The 18961-nt window shown below is 42.2% G+C and overlaps 1 long non-coding RNA gene across 1 annotated transcript; it reads right to left on the reverse strand.

Annotated features, from left to right (window-relative positions):
- Positions 1–452: 452 nt before the first annotated feature.
- Positions 453–14505, reverse strand: LOC116834082 (uncharacterized). Its single transcript, XR_004375867.2, has 6 exons — positions 14439–14505; positions 13750–13860; positions 10285–10455; positions 8021–8227; positions 6922–7059; positions 453–768 (listed from the first exon to the last, which is right to left on the reverse strand). It is a non-coding gene; the product is annotated as an uncharacterized LOC116834082 (long non-coding RNA).
- Positions 14506–18961: the final 4456 nt, after the last annotated feature.

Consider the following 18961-nt stretch of genomic DNA (forward strand, 5'->3'; position numbering starts at 1 on the left):
GGGGCCGATACTACGTACCTCACAGGAGTGTTATGAGGATTAATTAATTTCTAATGTAAACTTATTTGAGATCATCCTATAAGAAGTACAGTGCATCATTCTTTCCATTACACAGTAGGGTATAGACTATCTGTAATAGACTCTTGTTCCAGTTTTGAGGCTGAATAGTAAATAACATACAACCAGTTTAATAAGTACATAATAAAATTGTCCAATGCTGCTCCCATTAAAGTAGATGGTAGAACTCTAGTTGATTTCAGTGGAAGCAGAATAAGGGTGAGTTCTCTAGTTATCAATGTGAAGCATTAAAACTAACTACTTATTTGATCTTATCTGCCTTTTTCAAAAATAAAGCAATTAAATGTAATTGCCATATTAATTACCAAAGTCATAGAAGTAACACAAGTGCATTTTATTACTGTCTCATCACTGTAATAGCTGCATAATTTCTTCCTTCACATTGTATTTTATATATTTAAACATAGAGGAAAAATTGCTTACTGGGCATTTAGCTAGTCATTCATTCTTCGATAGACTTTTAAGGCCACATTTTAAATACTATATTGTAAATGTAGCGAGGTTAAACTGAAATTAGCATGAAGAATATTGATGAAATATGTTCAGTTACAAATGATGGCAATATCTCACTTAACTACAGCTCTTCTGCAGGCTCAGTTTCCCATTGGGATTGAACTGAACCAATCCACTGTGTAGTTTCAGGTTAGTTTTCCTTCTTTCCACATAGGATTATTTACTCCTTCACAGCTCCTATACGAGCAGAGAGTCATGAGTGTCATTTGGTTGCACTGAAACTACTTTCTTCAAAAACTAAGATGGGATTCTTGTACGCTTTGTTTCCCAGCCTGATTGGACAAATGGACCAACTTTTGTGGTGTTTCCTTTCTAAGCCAGGAACACTGTGCTTTTTAGTTCAACATTTCGCTATGCAGGATAACAGTATCATGACTGGCATCATTCTTTCTTGGAAGCAAAACTCATTCATTCAACCACAAGGGCTGGGAACATAGAAAAAGGGGTTTGTGGCCAAACTTGCATAGGAACTGCCAGACAGGATTAGACCAATTTTCCATCTAGCCAAGTATCCTTTCTCCTACAGTGGCCAGTACCAGATGCTTCAGAGGAAGGTGTAAAATATTAATTATCTGCAATGTTATGCATGAGTAAACCTGGGGCACATCCTGCCACTTTTCCCCTTTAGTTTCTCATCATTGTTTGTTTCTGTATCAGGTTCAATTTCCACTGTCAACAAAGCTTCCCTTGCATCTAAATCAGACAGTGGAATAGCAATTTCCAACCAGCTAAATACAGGCAGATATTACAGCAATAAAAAATGAAGGCTGGGGCACACATTTTAGGACAATTGTTGTACACTTTTTTAAAAAAAATGTGGGTTTGATTTCTTGACTGAGTCTTTCATTCCTGGAGTTGTGAGCATGCAGAAATCAAGAGAGCACTGGAAACAGCAATTTTCTATAGTTTTACCAGGTAAAAACCAGCTATCGTTTATTTGTATTTTTGCAAAGATGCTAACAATTTCCACAGGGAGGGATATACAAGATGGAGAGTAGCCTGTTATGGAAATATTTACTATGTTACCTGTGCTAAATGTGTTGCTTGGTGTACCCTACGTTGGGGGTTAGAGGCATCCTAGAATTCTGGGTAAGATTTTCAAAAGTGTTTGGGTACCTCAGTTTTTATATAACTTGAGAAACCTTAAAGGAGCCTGACTTTCACAGCTGCTGAGCGCTCACTTTGTGCAAATCAATCTCCTTTATTGCATATCGAGCTGGCTACCCAAAAATTGATGCACCCCAAGTGACCATTTTATAAAAGCTAGGCCTGCCTATATTACTGGTGATAACAAGAGAGCTCTCTTGTTGCTAGATACAAAATAGAGCAGGTCAAGATAAAATCATTCCATGGGGGGCAAAAGTGAGATGAGAGATTGATAGATTTATGATTCAAAAAAGGTTCCATAAGATCAAAAAGAGGAAAATACAAACATATGGAACATCAACCAAATATAGTACAAGGACATGCAGTGATTATTCAGTGCTGAAAGGAAACAGTTGTATCACTTGGAAAATTGATGGCTATCCAATTTTTTTTTCATATAATCTGATATATGGTGTGTTCAGTGTCTAATGTTAGAGTGTGAAGACTTTTTGTGCACCTCTGCTAGCTGGAAGGGGCTCAAATATCATGCCCGTGGTTTGGAGAGGTCAACTATGGCTCATGAGGAAATTCCCTCTGGAGGAGAGCAGACAGACCTTTCACTGAAGGACTGAGGCAACTCACAGTCCATGCCTGATACCTCTAACAAAGACTTCCCAGTTAAACAAGTAGGACAGGAATTAGTGTTCCGAATATTTTGAAGGTGAAACATCAACCAGGGAAATAAAACCAAACATTTTAAAATAAAAATGCTTGCACTTCCATATACCATAATGGGGGTGAAAAGGGTATAAACTTACTTTTTTTATTATTTTTTTTTAGAAAAAAGCTAATACCACAGGCTATATTCCATTGAAGTCATGGTAAAACTGCCATTGATTTCAATGGGGCAGCATCAGGTGGAACTAACATTACATGACCCATCATTCACATCACTCAGCAAATCTAACTTATCTCAGTCTATTTACACTGTAAGCTCTTCAGAGCAGGGACTGTTTCTTATTACATGTTTGTACAGTGCCTAGTGCCTTGGGACCCCAAGGTGCCAGTGGCATACAAATATGTAGAGCTCCATTGAAGTGTTATAAACTGCTTCTCTTCGTGTGGCAGGGAAAGTATGACCTCAAATTCACTGTCTTGTTTATAATTACTATTTCTGTTTGCTGTAGTGTGGAAGTCTTTCTGAAGGCAAAGGCACACCATGTACAGTATCAAAATACCAGCCATCTAGAAGCAGGCACCCACCATTCACCATCTTCCATAGCCCTCAAATCTTGGCAAAAGTATTGAAATCGTCTTCCATTTTGAATGGGTGGGCATTTCACATCCCCCATAGAACAATGCGGTGTTTAAAGTGGAAAGGAGGAAGGATCCCCACTCAATCAGATGACTGAGTATCATTGCCGCAGTTTTGCTCCAGAAAACATCAGGGCTGTTTGAACATGAACTGCTTTAAAATTACCCACCAATGGCAGCCAACTGCATCAGAAGATGCACAATGGATTTGTTACTAAAAGAGCCATAAATCATGTTTTGCTTTGCTTGCTGGCTAGAGTGTAATTAAAAAGCTATTCACATGGAAAATAACTTATGTGGAAAACAGAAACTGAATTTTCATGCAACAAAACAATTCAGTTTTAACTGCACCTTGGGCCCACAGTGGAAAATTCCATTTTGTTTCTTTATGGGGCTTCCAAAATAAAATGCCCCCAAACTCTAGTGAAGCACGCTGTATATGCAGCTTGACCCAAAAAACTTGTGTCAGAGCTCAATCAAACTCTTGTGTCTAGATGCTCTATTTATGTGAATACATTTCTGGAGTTGTTCCTGGCAAATGAGCGCACGGTGTGAAGCGCTATAAACTCAAGATGAACTGTGACAGTATTTGAATAAATCACGCCAGAGATGGTTGCCTTCCTCTTTGGGTAGGAGGCTTCTTTCTCACTGACATTAGTGCTTTACCCAAAAACAATGGTGGTTAGTCACAGCAGGGCCTGCAGGCTCCCTTCCATATGGAACAGTCTGAGGGCACGTCTACAGTACAGGCACCTCAGCAATGCAGCTGCAGCACTGAAGCTGTGCCGCCATAGTATAGATGGGTTTTTTTCTGTTGCTGTAAGTAATCCACCTCCCTGAGCAGTAGTAGCTAGGTGGATGAAAGAATTCTTCAGTCAAACTAGTTTGGTTTAACTATGGGCCTCAAGGGTGTGATTTGGGGGGGGGCGGAGTGACATACCTAGGTCGATCTAAAGTGTAGACCAGATCTGAGACAGGTAATACTACCTTGTGCAAAAACTGGAGACAGCATTATCACTAATAAATCTGGTCACACTAAATCAAAAAATAATCTGCTGTGGGACAAGCAAATCAATTTTAAGAGCATAATTTTCTTTCTAGCTTTAGGTTAACCTACAGTCAGGCTTGAAGAAAACCCCAGACCTGAGCAAGCCTGACCTCTGGGAAAGTGTGGGCATGAATCAGATTTTTGTAATGGAAGCCCATCTATCCGAGAAATGGCTGCAGGGATTTTATAGTGAAAGTCATTTAAATCCTAGAAAGCCCACTGCAACTGAGAGTCTCCAGAAAGGCTTTTCTTTGGGCATTGTTTCCATTGCAGGCCATCCTGGTGATTTTAAGCACCATATCAATTAGACCTGTTTTGAATGGAATTATATGATCAAAGGAAACATGGTCTAGTCTTTCTGGACTTCAGTTCCCAATCTGTAAAATAGGGATAATAATGCTGACCTATCTCACAAGGGTATTATGAGGGCAAAAATGCATTAAAGACCATGAGTTCAAGGCCATATAAGGTATGTCTACATATCTAAGAAAAATCCATGGCTCACCTGTGCCAGCCGACTCTGGCTCACAGTACTTGGGCTGTGAGGCTGTTTCATTGTTGTGTAGACTTCTAGGCTCAGCTAGAGTCTGGGCTCTCGGACACCGTGCGGTGGGAGTGTCCCAGAGCTCAGGTGCCAGCTGTAACCCAGAAGTCTACACAGCAATGAAACAGCCCCCCATCCTGCTCTCCATGAGCCCGAGTCATCTGGCACGGGCCAGCTGCAGGTTTTTGGTTGCTCTGTAGACTTACCCAAAGATACTTTAGTTAGGTAATGCTTAAAAAAATGATGACAACTAGTGGTCTTCCTTTACCATGTTGCCAACATTGCTAATACCAGTGTTAGCAAAATGTTAGCAATAGTGCCCTGGTGTAGACTCCCAGAATTAGAACACAGCAACCTTTCTGCTAGATAATCCAAATTAGGTGAGATTAGGCCTAGTCCTGCATGGAACTAAGAGTGACCATCACAAACTCAATCTTTGATTTACCAGCCTGCAAAGTCTTAAGGAATCTAGTGCTGTCAGTGGTGCTAGAATCCCCACAGGAAGGTGGGGCCATGGCCTCCTCTTCTCTTCTACTCTGGCTGGCAGACATGAGCCAGTTTTGTGGAAATCCATGCTGAACCCTATGACAGAATGCTTCATGGACAAAGAAAGCCACAGTTCAACTTAAGCGTCACTGCTTCCCCAGAGCTTTCAGCTGCACTGTGGCTTTCTCAGTCCATAAAATATTATGCTCTAAGAGTAGTTTAAACACTAGATCGAGCTAGATTAGATTCAGTGGAAGGCTGGATTAGACTCAATATGAACACTTCGTAAAGCCTGGATAAGATTCAGAAAAAGTGAACTAATCACGGTGGGGGGTGGGGAATGTAGAAAGCTGTAATGACAGTTTTATCTGACTCTGAGGGGGTCTAGGTATGGCAGGTAACACCTGGTGCACTCATGGACTGTCATCTGTGGCTGATTCTTGGAACGGTCTTGATAGGTTCTGGAGAGAATTGTGTCCCAGCCTTCTATGGCTATGAGATGGGAGACATTTACTGCAGTGAGACTCCTCTGAGGACAGAAGGGAAGTAAAGGAGGGAGAAACTGTATGTGGGGAGGGTGGTTGAATGCCTTGGAAGGCCCTCAAAATAATTTCACTAATAAATGTTATCACATCTACATATTTACCCTTGTTTTGTCTGTGGGCCTCTAGCAATTTTAACCTATGAAGCAATTATTTGTTTCCATCATAACTGTTATACTTTGGGTTGTTTGATTTATTTTTCCATGGGGATGAAATCATGTTGCATGCATTTTATTCATGATGGGCATGGAGAAGGCAAATGCCCAATGAATAAAAATAGGCTGACTTACAGAATGTACTTTTTAGGATAGATTGGGCCAGACCAGTCATGTTTATACTAGTGGTTATTTTTATCTAGTTACCAACAGATGCTTGGTATCAAATGAGGTAGGAAGTATTTCTGAGCATAAGAAACAGCCATTGTGGAACACATGGGAATTTCCAGTGTTCAAGAGCTCAGGAACAGGGTAATGGAGTGGATGAGTTGATGGGGTATACGTTCTGGATATTGTTTACAGTACTTGCTTGTGCCTATTTTCTACTGTATGTCTTCATCAGAGAGATCCCGAGTATTTTAGGACATTTAAACCCACAAAACTGAAAATAGACAATTCAAACAACCTAGAAATGTTGTGACCTTTCCAATTGTATCTTACAGTAAAAAAAGACCAAAAATGGGGCTTTCAGATATGAACAGGATGCTTGCAGCAGCCCAGGAATTGGGGAAGGACTGATATATTACTTCACCACTCTTCCACTTTCTTTGATCAGCAGCCAGTTTTCTCTGCATTACAGATACAAGATGAAGAAGGCAGGGGGAGGGGGGAAAAGAATAGGCTAAACGCATAGGACAAGCATATTTGAAAAAGAGATGTACATTCCAATGCAAGGAATACATTTACAATACCTTAAATTCAAGTCCATTCTCTAGAGATGTATTACTTTTCTATGGGTGATATTATAACATATCCTGATTCAATAAAATATTACTTTAAACGTGTGGTGGAGTGACTAACATAGTCAAAACTAAATGGTGCTACGGTAGAGAATTTCTGGTAAACATTGGCCTGCCTCAGAGGTCAGTGTTGAGCCCCTTTTAGTTTGCAGCTGTGGATGGATGGGTGATGAGTGAGACTGTATAAAGGGATTTGCCTTGGAAGATGCTGTTTGCAGATGATTTAGAGATGTGTGGAAGAATGTGAGATCCAACAAGCCAACTTTGAATAGCAGCAATGTAGTTGTGAGCCAGCTAGCCTGAGGGCACATGTTAGTAAGACTGAGGTTATGATATCTAAGGGAGGAGCACTGACCATAAAGGATATTACAGGCAGAGAGCTTAGAACAGTGAAACAATTTAAATACCGAGAATCAATGGCGACTGATGATGGTGAAGCCCAGCATCATACTAAAGCTGCATAGTGCAAATGGTGGCAGCTGACCCCAGTTCTCTGTAAACAAAAGATGCCAATAAAGTTAAAAGGTAGAGTATAAAACTGCAATTTGACCCATCTTAATGTACGGAACAGAAACTTGGCTTGCCACAAAAAAGGAAATTGTATGCTCTCCACCATGGAAATGAAGATGTTGAGATGTTCAAATAGTTGGCACTTCATGATAGAAAATGAAACAAGATTGAAAGGGGATTCATGCAGTTTGCTCCAACTGAAGACAGGTTCAGGGGTGGCAGGTTTGTATAATTTCTGGTGGTGCCCAGAACAGGTCCAAGTCTCACCATTCCCTCCCCCCACACCTGCCTGGGAGGGAGTTTGGGGTGCAGGCTCTGGGAGGAAGTTTGGGTGAAGGAGGGGTGTGGGCTCTGGGACAGAGTTTGGGTGCTGGGTGCAGGCTCTGGGCTGGGGTAGGGGGTTGAGGTGCAGGAGGGGGTGGGGTGTGGGGCTGGACCAGGGATGAGGCTTTTGGGGTGCAGCAGGCAGGCTGTCCCGGGGCAGGGGCCAGAGAGGAGATCACCACCCCAGCCCTCTCCCCACCAGCAGCTGTGAGCTCCAGGGGAGCAGGGACCCCCTCCCCAGCATGACACTCACCCAAGCTCCCCCAGGTTGCTGTTCAGGAGGTCCTGTCAGGATAAGCTCCCTCCCCCTCGGAGTTGACTCGGAGTCGTCTGCTGGGGAGAGGGGTCTGCCATTCACCTCCTCAGGTACAGCAGCTGCCTCAGCATGCCCCTATGCCGCTCCCTTGTAGCTGGAGGCGGCAACGGCCAGTGAAGGAGTGCAGCGCGGAGCTGCAGGGGGCAGCTGTCCACTGCCCAGGGCAGATAGGGACCCTTGGGGGAGGCATGCGGGGCAGCAGGGAGGGCTGAGGGGAGAGACCCAGACCTGAACAATGGTGGAGCCGGGCACCCCGAGCCCTGAATTTGCTGGAGCCTGGACACCACAGGCCCATATAACTCACTGCCCCTGGACAGGTTGAGGGAGGCCAGGCTACGTTGGTGTGGGCATAAGCAGTGGAGACTGGACAGCTCTGACAGTACAATGACTCTTGCAATGGCTGTGGATGGAAGATGACCAAAGACTCAGCACATGGACTGGATACCAGTGAACCTCAGAAAGACCAATCTGCATGACAGCCTGGCATACGATCATGAGCTCTGGAAGAAGGCTGAATAGGAAAGTTGCAAGAAAGAAAAAGATTAAATACCTTCCTAGTTTAAGTAATTAAAAAAAAAAGAATAAAATTCAGTCCTCTGTGTCATTCATTCAGATCCTCCACAACAAAGTAAAAACAACAGAAATTTGTCCTTGTTTTTTTGTATATCTCTGGTCCAGTCATAGAGGTTTGAATTTGGTACTAGAGGTAAAAGATAGGGTGTGGGCTCCTAAATCATTCAGCTTGTGTTTGCTTTTGCCACAGTTGCCCCAGCAAAGGAGAATACTAGGCATGTTCTCAGTAAATGATCTTGAAGACACACACACAATTGTACTTATTGCTCTTCCTTGCATAAGGGTTGCATTTTAGCTGTTCTAACATAATGAAGCTTGTTTTAGTTTAAGGTTGTAAAAGAATTAGGAGTAATTTAAGTGACTGTATTGTATGTCTCGTTATGTAGACTATTTTATCATCTTTCTTAACAGTTAACCATGTTATCACTTTCTCTTTTGTCTTCCTTCCATACTTTATGGCACCACAGTGCAGTGTTTCATCATAAGTTAAAGATTTAATATTTTCTTCTGTTTTCCATCCCCACAAACTAAAGTGTTTGGCATATTCAGATCACATCGCATTCATGGGAAATATTTTACTGCTAGGTTCCCTGTCAAATAGGCAGTGAGTGTCCTGAGACTGCTGCTTATTACACCACCCACGCACAGTCATGTCACTATTACTTTGTCTTCTCCCATTTGTTTTTCTTCACCTGCTGTCTCATCACAGACTGTAAGCTCTTTGTCACAAGTCTGTCTTTTTTCAAAGAGTGTACAGCCCTTAGTACATGGGGACTTTTACTCTGAGGTTGCGTTAATCAATGTTTTAGATCATTATGCAATAATTGAGCGTTTAATAGCATGACCTCTTTTAATTACTTTGTCACAATACAAATACTAAATAATTACAATAATAAATTTTGCAACTATTGCATTCAGCTTTGAGCAAGGCCATGCAGAAGTTCTTGGAGGGCTGGGACAAAGTTTGTCACGACAAAGGGGCAGCTGGGCCAAACCTGAGTGACTCTGCAACCCCATGTGCCAGGTTGCAACACCACTCAGTTCAGGAGCCCTCTCAAATTAGGGTCTGGGGCAGCCTGAGACTTTTGCCCTCTCTCCCCACAGGTTGTCTTGGGTTTGAGCATCTCATAATGGAGAGAATTCTGCAAAGAATAACAAACGAGACTAAGGGACTGGTGTCACTGACATGGGAGGAAAGATTAAAAAGCACAAAATTATGTACAATTGACTAAACAGTGACTGAGGGGAGCTCTAGTAATTGTCTACAAGTATTTGAAGAGTGTAAACTCAGCGGAGGGAGTGAAACTATTCAGAGAGTGTCAGTCACCGATGATTTGGGATGGCAGTGCCACAATACAGGATGGCTGCCAAAGCTATTGCTCCAGTGGTGTGTATCCACTCAGTCACCCAGAAATCTCCTCTTTGGGTCCACTACTCTGTTGTGCAGCTAACGCTACTGTGCCAACACAAAGAGTATGGGATTAATATTTATTTACCTACTTACCACTGCACGCTTTTCCTCCAATCAAGAGTCTGAAAGTACCATATATTGTTCTCCTAGTGTCTTTAGCCATTTCCATACTGTGTCAGCTCATTTACATAACATTCTCCCGCTCCTGAGCACCTCAAATTGTTTTGATGAGTGCTTTTCTATTTGGTTTTGGATTCATTATTTCCCCTATTTCTGAACTAGGTAATCTCAGTCCAGGGCAAAGGTAGCCAACAGTCCTGTTAAATTACAAGCAATGAGCACATTATAAAAGGAGTTTCTTCTATCTCATCTGTACAATCCGCAGATTGCTGCCTGGTGCATGGACTCTCATTTGAAAAAGAATAAGGAAGAAATTATCATGATAGGCAATGGGATAACTTACCACTTGGAGGGATCTTTTGTGCCTTTAGAAACTTGGTCATGCCAAAAAATACAACATTTTGAGGGCAGGGGCAGGGGGAGGGGACTGGGGGAGGGAATGAGCTCTTTCCGCTAAAACCTACCAATCACGTTGACATTCCTCTGCATTATAATTTCAGCTGAAATGATTGAAGCTGAAAGATTGTTATGCTTTTCTTTGGCAGTTCCTTGGTGCATTTGCTGGGAGGTGACCTAAATGTTTTTCAAAGGTTTAGCTCAGCCTTCACTCCCCATGCTCTTGACAGTTGAGGAAACTGTAAAGAAAAGATAGGAGTCACAAAGAAATTTATGGTCTCTGCTAAAAATCTGTGCATTGTGTTGGAGCTGAGCAACTTGATCGGTCTATCAGGGATAACCTTGATTCTTACAATCATAATAATTTGTGTTTGAAAAGATCCATTACGCAACTAGTGGATTCTCTGTCACTTGAAGACTTTTAATCAAGATTTGAGGACTTCAGTAACTCAGCCAGAGGTTATGGGGCTGTTGCAGGAGTGGGTGGGTGAGGTGCTGTGGCCTGCGATGTGCAGGAGGTCAGACTAGATGATCATAATGGTCCCTTCTGGCCTTATCTAGGAGTATGAGCTAGACCCTCTCCCCCAGCACAACTCTTCCTTGCAATATATTTCCTATTGTTTTTGCCTAGTTTTAATGCCCCAATGATGGGGAGACTTCCACCAGAGCTATTGGGAAACTATTCCCAGTATTATAGAATGCCCTGTTGGGAAGATCTTCTTGATATGAAACCTTAAATTTTCTTTTAACTTTTGTCCTAGTGTCTCCCTTGACTTGTACCACACTAAGTAATTTCTTTTTTAGGGCCAGATGCTGAGTCTTTATTCACGCTTAGAATCATCTGACTTCAGGACTAGTCCCATTGGCTTCAAGGGGGCCATTTGTGGAGCAAGACCTTACCCGTGTTGAATAATATATCAGAATCTGGCCCTGAATGTTTCCATCCTTCGAGGAGTTGCAGATGCCTTTTTTGAGTCATTGCTTAGCCAAGAAGCACCTATTTAGTTTCTCCAATCTCTTCTAATAAGTCACTCCCTCTTGTTCATTAATCACTGTTAATCCCCCTCCTCAATACATGCCGTGAATGCAGCAAAAAAGCATTTTGTGAATAAAATACAGATTCACTCCACCAGTATCCTAGACCACCTTCACTTGATTGTGTTAACAGTTGAATAAGCAAGGTTTTGCTCGCAAAAGAGTGTTCATAGAAAGCAAAATCTTGGTGAATTTTGGTTTACATAAATATCCTTGAGAACAATCACACTGAAAATGCTATAACGGCAATTATAGAAAAGTGGTCTTATTATTTGCACAGTAGATTTGTCTAACCGATAAGAATATTTGTGGCTAATTAGGTCACCTAATCAGGGAATGAAAATGTCATATAATTTAGCTTATCAGTCATGCAGCATGAACAGTGACTATTCGTAATCCCTGCGTTATCAGAATCAAATTTGTTCTGAGATCGCCTGCATACAGAAAAAGAATATACACCTCTACCTCAATATAATGCTGTCCTCGGGAGCCAAAAATCTTCCTGTGTTATAAGTGAAACTGCGTTATATTGAACTTGCTTTGAACCTCTGGAGTGCACAGCCCTGCCCACCCCCTCCACGAGCACCGCTTTACCGCGTTATATCTGAATTTGTGTTATATCAGATCACGTTATATCGAGGTAGAGGTGTATTAATCAGATGTTGAATTATCCATTATAATTAAGTCAGATATAGTTTTCAATCCTTTTCTGCAAATCTGTAATCAGTTCTGGGCACCTTAACACTGGGACGATGTAGAAAAGTCAGAGAAAATTCTGCCACTTCCCGGCTCAATCTTGTGATGCCTCAATAGATGAAACCCAAAACTGCACTATGCTTTTGTTTTTCCCCTGCTATTTTGAAGAGCAAACTCATATCCAATTTTCAGTCTACTGACACCCTAGGCCTCTGCATTACTGTTTCCATGGTTTTCTAGGGTCACTACAACACTAGAACCTAACTTGGGTGTCTTGGGCCATAAACGTTTGTTGCCTACTGGCAGTAAAAGTCACGGGGTAGAGGGGAATATTCCAAAATCCGTGCATCCTTTTACGATACATCTACCCCGTATCTGGGAGAATATTTCCCAGGGCAGGTTGCCAGGCACAAGCTAGCTCTGCTTGAGCTAGCGCACTAATAGTAGCAATGTAGCTAGGGCAGCAAGATGGGCAGCAGCTCCGGGTAGCCACCTGTGTACACACCAGGTGTCCCAGTGGGTTTGTATTCAGGCAATAAACCTGAGCGGCTGCCTATGCTACCCCTGGCTCCACTGCTCTTTTTAGCATGCTAGCTCAAGCAGGATCCCAGCTACCGTGCAGAAGTACCCTTAAAGTGCAGCTAGAAGGTTACATTTCTATCTGAAAAAAGAACGAGGAGTCCTTGTGGCACCATAGAGACTAACAAATGTATTTGAGCATAAGCTTTCACGGGCTACAGCCCACTTCATCTGATGCACAGAATGGCTGGAAAGGGAATGTGAAAACAGGCAGAGGCTAATGACCTATGTAGTTAAGAAAGGATTTTTCACAGACCCACCCAGAGGGAAGCATGGTGGCTCATCCCCTCCTAGTGCCTGCTGGGCCACCTCTCTCCCTCCCTGAGCACTGCGAAAGGCAGTCAAGGTGGTGCACTAATAGCTTTTATTGGACCGGTTTGGTCTAATAAACGCTATTACTGCACCACCTTGACTGCCTTTCGCAGTGCTCAGGGAGGGAGAGAGGTGGCCCAGCAGGCACTAGGAGGGGACGAGCCACCATGCTTCCCTCTGGGCGGGTGTGTGAAAAATCCTATTATCTCATTCACCTTGTCTCTCTAATATCCTGGGACCAACAGGACTACAACCACACTGCAAAAGAGGCAGTTCCTGGTCAGGCATTTTGCCAGTTAGCTGTGGCCCTGCACTGTAATGACCCTGCCAATGGAGGAAATAAATTCTGGAGCAGTAGCTGATGCTGCTCTGAGCAGCATTAACTAATCCCAGGTTTTTATGTGGGCTTCAATATGCAAAGGAAGGGGAACAGACCATGTAGATTTGCTGTTATCTGGCTCCTTTCCAGCTCCTCCTCTCCTGTGTAGCCTGTCAGCTGCCCAGATATTCTGCAGAGGGAGGGAAATATCTCACGTAATTGTCCATCACTGCCAAATGATCCCGCCTTGACATTTTGTGTGTCCAGTTTGGCTTCCCTCCATATGCTCACGACTGGGCAGCCTAGGAGCCCTTTCAGTAATATTCATGTAGGACAGTACATTTGGAATCACGGCACTTTCTTTGTTGAAAAAGAGCAAAGAACATCTTTCTCACAATGGAACAGACATTCCAAGGGACGGAACAGTTGCTGTATTTGTGCAAACCCCCTCCCCATAATATTTGTTAAAATGCTCATTTAAAAACATGTGCAAAACCTTTCGATTGGCATCAAAAGTTCATATCTGCAATTCATTGATATATGCCATAGGAGTTGTAAAGTTTATAAGTGCCATTTGTTATCACACAGTTACCTTAGATCTCCCTATGGAAAGTCTTCTTTCAAACTGCTGTGGTTATTATTAGCAAATGTTCACTGTTCAGTGGCTATCACTAGGCTCCGCAAATATTCCTCCAGGAAGAGACTGGATTGGAGAGGGTAGAATAACACTTTTTCATGAGTTCACAAAAGAAATTACAGTAATTTTATTACAAAGAAAATGAGTCTACACAACAGTGATGCTGAGAAATATTATTATGGAATTGTAACCTACTTCACATATATAGTTGTGTGTGCAATAAAGGTTCTGATTTTTTATCAGGTTGCCACTGCATATGTTAACGGAAATAAGATGATACAAAACAAAACACAAACAGGCAAAGCATGCAGAGCTAATTCTGCTGTTTCCATACAATTGCAAATGTGAAGCACTGAGAGCAATCCAGACTAGCATGTACTACGGAGGGGAGGAGATTAGATTGTTGTCATGAAACTGGCAGCTCTTTTTAAAAGGCCATGCCCACATTAGCACTTCATGGCTGAAAGGTTGAATTTTTGATGCAACTCTGTTCCACTAAGTCCATTTAACCTTCACAAGCAGTGAAGCAGTGCTCCCTCAGCACCCTCTCTCATGCACACAACAGCTGTAGGAAACAAACCACATTTGTATGCACCCAGATTGATATAAATGAGCACACATTTGCTAATGAAACTTGGAGTTACCTCGGTATGTAGCAATAATCCTCAGACCGAGCTCCCCTCCTCCATCATGCACATTGTTTGAATGCTCAGTTTTGCTCAAAAGAGTGCTCTTGGGCAAGAATGTCCATTTATAGCTAACGTATTGCAAATGGAATGGGCTGATTGCTTAACTCTGCAGTCCAAATTAAATAAGTGGGCTGCTGTTTTTAGCTATGCAAAATGAGTGCAAATGTGAGGCCACTTGGTTTTCTTTTTACTCTCCTCAATTCCTCTCTAATTCCGGTCTCTTATTGCATCTCCACCAAGCTGGAAATCATTCGTGAAGCTCATTCACTCCATTCCCTCGTGGGATACCAGCAAGGATCAGACAAAATTGCCTTTTGCTTTATAAAACGGGGACTAGCTCTGCTATGGGATGGCTGGGAAGTGCTTGTCAGGTCCTTTTCATTATCAAATGGCACCCAGCTGGAAGTCTGGAATTCAGAGACGCTGGGGGAGAACGACATGTGCATGAATTGTTAAAACTGTCTACTTGCTGGGAAAAAATGATCCTGCAACAATTGAATAGCTTTGCCTCTCACTGGAAGAAAAGGTAATCCCAACCGTTGCTAAAAGCAGAAGAGAAACCAAACTCCTCCATGCACTGTCTGTTCAGAATCTGATTATGGCTGCTGCTGCTGCCTTCTTGAGCTTTTTGTGTTTGCTGCAAAATAATTTGCATGTGCAATATTTAAAAAAAGATAAATATATATAAAGAGAGATGAGCAGAGATCTGAAATTTTCATTTGGCTAGAAACTGACCTTAAATTGCCACTAATTCCATGTGAAGTAAGTAATCACACAGCTCTAGCAGCCTTGGGATTTAGTTTAAACACACATGGAATGAAAGCATACTGCTAATCAGTTTTAAAGTAATAGTTTTAAATGATGTGCAGCTGGCCACAAGTCAATATTAATCTAAAATATTGAGTCTGTTAATTCTGAGGCAAAGGCCAATGTGTAGGATCTAGGGTAACCAGACAGCAGGTGTAAAAAATTGGGACGGGGGTGGGGGCTAATAGTTGCTTATATAAGAAAATGCCCCCAAATCAGGACTGTCCTTATAAAATCAGGACATCTGGTCACCCTAGTAGGATCCATTCAGGACAATTTTCAGAGGGGATGCCTCTTCATGAAAGAATATATCTGTGTTATTGGATTCTGACTGGTAGGGGTTCACAGCCAGAGACCATGACAACAGTTCAGGCTATTACCCTCTCAAATCCAAACTAGTGAATGAATTGGAGGAGTCTTCCGCTTATCTGACTCCCAGGCAAACATGCTTAGCTATCCTTGTCATCTGTGACAGCCACAGACAAATCCCATGTCAGATTTCAGTCTTCCCCTGATATGGAGCCCCAGTGCTTACCTGTTACTTGGTCTAGAAACATTTTAATTGCTGTGAAATTGGCCTAGTTATGTTCCATGGTTTGCAAACAAAGAAAGGAAGTGCAGTAACAATATCTGTGGAGTCCTCCTTTTAGGCATGGTCTACACTTAACATTTAGATCAACCTAGCTATGTTGCCCAGCAGTTTGAAAAGTTCACACTCCGGGGCGCAGTAGTTCAGCCAGCCTAACCCCTGGTGTAGACATGATTACGTCAACGGAAGAATTCTTCCGTCAACTGAGGGCTACCATTGCTTCTGGAAGCTGATTACCCCCCACATCGGTGGAAAAACCCCTTTTGTCAAAGTAGGAAACATCTACACGATGGCATTACAGCAGCAGAGTTGCAGCACTGCAGCTGTGCCATTATAGCACCCGTAGTCTAGACATACCCTTACGCTCTTTCTCTTCCTTTATTTCTCACCCTGACCTACCTCAAAAAGCAGGTTTTTTTGTTTAGCCTAGATTAACAAAAATAGCTAAGGCTTAGAAGCCTGGTGTTCATCTGACTCCCATTTCTTAAGAGGTTTGCACACAATGCACTGAGGTTTGAACTATTGTCCCTGACATTGTCTAGCTCAAATTACAAGTATTTTAAGAAACAATGCCAGGCTTTGCTTTTTTTTTTTTTCTCATTGTGAGCAATCAGTTTTGTTTTGTTTTCCTGCAAGGAAAATTGTGGTATGTTAAATAGGGACTATATCTTGTACATAGTACATTGCTTCTAATGGCTGTGCTTCCATCTAAATCCCCTCTACTCCAGCCATAATACATTTCACTAAAGTAACATGCTGGCAATCAGCCAAGATATTAACTGAATTAAGTCAGCCTAAATGGCAACATTTGATGGCTAAAGTAGTCAAACCAGGTTATTTTATAAAAGATAAATGTTCGGACGGTTTTACAATTAAGTAAATCTAAGAAAAAAGTTTCAAAATAATATAATATGTACACCTCTGCCTCGATGTAACACTGTCCTCGGGAGCATAAAAATCTTACTATATTATAGGTGAAATCGCATTATATCGAACTTGCTTTGATCCACTGGAGTGCGCAGCCCCTTCCACCCCCCGGAGCGCGGCTTTACCTCGTTATATCTGAATTCGTGTTATATCAGGTCATGTTATATCGGGGCAGAGGGGTGTGTGTGTGTATGTATGTATGTATGTGTATATATATATGAAGGATTTCATGTTAAAATAGCCAGTAACAGGGCTATATATCTTAGGCAGTTAGTAATGGGAGTAATTACGTTTCCTCATACTTCAGGCCTCTTTTGCACTGGAATTTTAGCCACCTATGAGCTCAGCCATGCAAACCCCTAGTCCAGAATTGATTTACACCTGTTCAGTTCAATTTGCCTCAGTGCAACTGCTCTAGGTGGTTAAAATCCCAATGTAGACAGGGCCTCAGCCACTGGTTTGTATTCAGCATAGGCCAGTAGTGCTGAAGTTATTACCAACTGGTGGCTGATCTATAGAATGAATGAATTTGATCCAGTCCAGTTTATGGTTAAACAGTATGTATTTTAAAAATGGCACTAACTGGAATCTGTGTTGGCAGTTTGAGCAGATAAACTGCCTGGAAATGGAACTAACCTCTTTTCTTGTACTGCAGCACATGTCAGGATGGCCCAGAGACGCTTGTACTGCTTTGTGCTGTACCCACATGCTGTGGACTAACAGAGGACATCAGACTCCAGAGATATCACCTTTCATAAACCTGTATTCACTTTGAGAAACCAAAAATACTAAGTAAGGAACTGTAGTTAATGCTGATATAGCTCCTTGAATTGCTTAATAAGCAATTCCATCAATTACACTGTGTCATCTATTTACATGGTGTCATTTCTGAAAACATTCTTTAAAAATATAAAATTGATATTGTACAAATCCTGTGTGTGTGTATGTATAAGGGTGTGTGTGTATATATGTGTGTGTGTGTTCTTGCCTTCCAATATCTTCTCCAGGTGCATGTCACCATTCCACACCCATTCCCTGAAGTCATTACCTACATTAATTCAAAGAGAGAAGCAGTACTAATCTTTAATATGTTATTGCAGGTCACAAACTGAAGACACAGTCACACCACCACCCTTCCTAGCTAGAGTCTCCAAGCCTCCAAGCTCATATGCTTGTCTGCTACAGGCTCACACTATCCTTCACATCCTTACGTGATCAGGAGTTGCAGCTGAATCAACATAGGGTACGACAAAATAAAAACCCAGTGTTTAAAACAGCACATACAATTCTCAGTTGTCCTGACTAATCTAGCATTTGGGTTTGGGTTTGGGTTTGGGTTTGTTTGTTTTCTTAATAAAAACCCAAAAGCATCTCCCTAAAGCAGACCATATTAAATATGTGATTGCAATCCATCTTCCTCCTTACAGCTCTTCCAGCTTCTTCATGAAGGAAAAATGCTTGACTCCCCAGTAAAACTCTCAGGGTCCTGGTACATATTCAGAGATGTGATTAGTTTCAAGCAGGGCTTTTTAAGTCAGGGTCTCTGTCTATAAAAAGCTCAGACACACTGGTACTTATGCATTATTAATCGGATCCTCATTGGTGCTGCTTCTGTGTTCCCCATTAAGACTCAACCTCAAGGTCTCTTTACTGACTGCACAGTTTCATGGATATGAATTAGAAGAATTTTTGCCCTAAAATTTTATACGTCTCTATTCTGAGGGCATTAGGACCGAGGTGATGGCTTCCCTCCCAATGTGCCTTGGGGGAAAACTGAAGAGAGACTCCAGCTAATAGGGACAGAAGCTGTCAAAGCAGGGACTTCTGGATGTTCAGGGCATGTCTACATTGCAGCCATGGGTGTAATTTCCAGGACCCACATTAGCTTTGATCAAGCTCGAATGTTAAAAGTAGCAATGTAGCAGCAGCCGCTTAGACTAACCACCTGTATATAATCCCAGCCAACTCTCTGGGCACATTCAGGCAGCTAATCCAAGCTGCTGCAGCCATGCTGCTAGCTTCAGCACATCAGTTCATGCAAACTAGTGTGCGTAAGTCTACCTGCTCTGGGAGTTGCACCTTCCAGCTGCAGTGTAGACATATCCTCAGAGACCTTTCAAGAGTTTTGATTAGACTTTCTCTGTCCTGGACTGAT

The sequence above is a fragment of the Chelonoidis abingdonii genome, chromosome 1, assembly GCF_003597395.2.
Source record: "Chelonoidis abingdonii isolate Lonesome George chromosome 1, CheloAbing_2.0, whole genome shotgun sequence".
In the NCBI taxonomy this organism is placed as follows: Eukaryota; Metazoa; Chordata; order Testudines; family Testudinidae; genus Chelonoidis; species Chelonoidis abingdonii.